This window comes from Nanorana parkeri, unplaced genomic scaffold, assembly GCF_000935625.1.
Source record: "Nanorana parkeri isolate BGI_ZX_2015 unplaced genomic scaffold, ASM93562v1 scaffold280, whole genome shotgun sequence".
Lineage (NCBI taxonomy): Eukaryota > Metazoa > Chordata > Amphibia > Anura > Dicroglossidae > Nanorana > Nanorana parkeri.
In genome coordinates this window covers 1,457,119-1,460,653 of record NW_017306548.1, presented here as the reverse complement: position 1 = coordinate 1,460,653, position 3,535 = coordinate 1,457,119, and the positions used below count along the sequence as shown (strand labels likewise).

The 3,535-nt window shown below is 43.1% G+C and overlaps 1 long non-coding RNA gene across 1 annotated transcript in view; it reads left to right on the top strand.

Moving 5' to 3' along the window:
• Nucleotides 1-952: 952 nt before the first annotated feature.
• Nucleotides 953-3,535, top strand: part of LOC108787725 — a 26,899-nt gene continuing 24,316 nt past the window's right edge. The window contains exon 1 of the long non-coding RNA XR_001941287.1: nucleotides 953-1,064. This is a non-coding gene — a long non-coding RNA (uncharacterized LOC108787725). The remainder of the gene's footprint in view (nucleotides 1,065-3,535) is intronic.

Sequence of the window (3,535 nt, the reverse complement as noted above, 5' to 3'; positions counted from 1 at the left end):
TATTAGCCTTGTGTTTATTTTTTTTAAGAAATCAAACCAGACAGCAAAAAAATGTATAAGCCGCTAAATGACTGATTTTGATCTCTGTGAAATTCCACGTTTTGGGCTCCTAAAGCTCTCCATACACCGCTAGAGTTGATAGCGGAATCTCTCATTCTGGCAACACTGGCATTCGCGGCAACCTGCATACAATGGCGCTGCTGAACAATGACTGCATCTGATTGGATAACTTTTCACCCAGGTCAGTCAGTTTTAAAATTGACTTTTGAGGAGCCGCGTGGTGCCATAGGGCCATCTATGGCTCGAATTTCGGCTAATTCAGCAGGAATCGGCTGAAATTGGTGCCGTCTATGGCCAGCTTTGGGCAACATGTGCTCTTCTCTTTATTTAGAGGATTTTTTTGTGTATTTTAGTTCCATTTCTGTTCGTATTTGTGTGGCTTCCTGTTTGCCAAATTCTCTCTACCCTATATTGTGTGATGTATGTATATGTATTAGCCAAGCCAAAGTCTCTTCTTCTCATATCTGATCGTTTCTTTCATGTTTTGGCACTTTTAAAATGTTTCAAGCAGATTAACCCATCACAGGCAGCGCCACTCCACACACATTTCAGTGTCAATGATGTAGTCTGGGCACTCCCAGCTTTTAGCACTAATGGACGACTGGAGATCGCAATGGTCTTGGAGCCTGTGTGTAAAGGAGCGACCCCCCCCCCACACACACACACACACTTTATAGTCCCTAAATAGTCCTGATAGTGTCATATGTCACTCCTCTTCTCCAGATGACTGAGACTCCCCCGGTTGACTAAGCTGAAGCCACTGATACCAAGTCCGCCAGTCCCGGTGACGTCGCCCTGTAGTCACTTCTCCAGGTGCCACACCTGTAAACACCACGCCCACCACAGAGGAGAGCGCGAGGACAGTGGGACGGGACAGTCATACCGCTCAGGATTTTGTACAGGAGGTGTCACAAGCCCGGAGAACGGAACTCACAGCCGGAGTCCCCATGGGGAGGAACAAGAGGAGCTGCCTGGGAGCTGCGCTCATCTTCCTTCTGCTGCAGGTTAGTGATAACAGTGGGATGGAGGATGAATGTCCCTTAAAAGTTCTGGAGGACTGATATACAATACTTGTGGTGGCTTTACCAGTGTCCCCTGGACTCTTAACATGATGCGGACATCAAACTAGAAACCTTATGGACATCTTCCTTTCCTTGTGGACACTTCGCTAGTGCCCTATGGACACCTACTCAACTGTTAGCTACTACTCTATAGACTTCTACCCTGCTGCTACATTACCTATTGCTCTATGGAAACCTATCATTAGTTACTACCTTACAGACATCTACCCTACTCTACGGTGCCTACCTACCTTGCTAAATATTATCTCCTACCCTGTGGAAACCTACCCTGCCATTAGCTACTTGCCTTTTGGAGACCTGCTACCAATCTCTATATTAGCTTTTGCCCTATGGACACCTACTCAACTGTTAGCTAGTACCCTACAGCCATCTAACCTACTGTACAATATCTACTGTTCTTTGGAAACTTACCCCACCATTAGGTACTTCCCTACAGACATCTACCCTACTCTACGTTATCTACTGTTCTGCGCAAACCTACCCCCACCATTAGGTACTTCCCTACAGACATCTACCCTACTCTACGTTATCTACTGTTCTGCGCAAACCTACCCCCACCATTAGGTACTTCCCTACAGACATCTACCCTACTCTACGTTATCTACTGTTCTGCGCAAACCTACCCCCACCATTAGGTACTTCCCTACAGACATCTACCCTACTCTACGTTATCTACTGTTCTGCGGAAACCTACCCCCACCATTAGGTACTTCCCTACAGACATCTACCCTACTCTACGTTATCTACTGTTCTGCGCAAACCTACCCCCACCATTAGGTACTTCCCTACAGACATCTACCCTACTCTACGTTATCTACTGTTCTGCGGAAACCTACCCCCACCATTAGGTACTTCCCTACAGACATCTACCCTACTGTACAAAATCTACTACTCTTTGTAAACCTACACCCACCATTAGGTACTTCCCTACAGACATCTACCCTACTGTACAAAATCTACTACCCTGTGTAAACCTACACCCACCATTAGGTACTGCCTTATGGACACCTGCCCTTCTTTGTATTAATTACTTGACTTTTGGACACCTACTACCTATTTCTATATTAACTACTGCCTTATAGACATCTACCCTTCTCTATATTAGCTACTTACCCTACTAATATTATCTACTGTCCTATGGACACCTACCCAACTCTATGATAGTTATTGTCCCATGGACACTTTTTCCAATTCTTCTTAGCGACTGCACATCGAACACCTACTGTTCTCTGTATTAGCTCCTACCCTATCGACTCCTACCCTACAAAGTATCACCTACAGTATTGTCCTATTGTCACCTTCTGTCACCTACTGTCCTGTGGACTCATTCTCTATATTGGCTACTGCCTTATGGACACTTACCCTACTCTATATTAACTACTGCCTTATGGACACCGACTCTTCTCTATATTAGGTACTGTCCTATGGGCACCTACTCTTCTCTGTATTATCTTCTACCATATGAACACCTACCCTTCTCTATATTAGCTACTGCCTTATGGACACCTACCCTTCTCTATAATACTGCCCTGTAAATACCTACTCTACTAAATGCTATTTACTATCCTATGGACGCATAACCAACTCTACTAAATGTTATTTACTATCCTATGGACGCATAACCAACTCTATGTTAGATATTGCCCTTTGGACACTTAACCTACTTTATGATAGTTATTGCCCTTTGAACACCTAACGTTCTCTGTATCAACTACTACCCTATAGACTCCTACTCTACAAAGTATTACCTATTACCCTATGAAGACATACACTACCATTACCTATGGACACCTACCCTATATTAGCTACTTTCGTATGCCTACCAACCTTTCTCTATATTTGTTACTGCCTTATGGACATCTGCCCGTCTGTTTATTAAGCAAACGAGTTGCAATGTAACTGTACAATCTGTCTTTGGATCTAGCAATACATTTGTAGCACAAGGGTCAGAATGATTGGATAGTTTAAATAGCTTTTTATATTACATTGTTTTGGTAAATCTAAAATTGATTGTAGAGAGGCTGTATGGTCAGATTGTGACGTGTGTGATACACCTTTCTTTCTCTATATTAACTATTAACTAACACGTGACTGTGTGGACACCTACCTAAAACCACTTACTAATCTGAAAACCTGTAGACACTTAGCTGCTAGCACATGGGCACCTTGATGGAACTTCACAGACACATAACTAGTACCTTGTCATGTTTCTGGTTTGCTTATCTGACCCATTTTAGGATAAAGTTCCCCCTTTTTCTGTCTTTTAACACCCAGGTCTAATGTACATCTCATCATTTTGGATATTGTAACTACTAGTAGACTTCCAAGACAGTATTGTGGGTTGCATGCTCTGCACCTGAGTGGGTATTCACTAAAAATTATCTATATATATA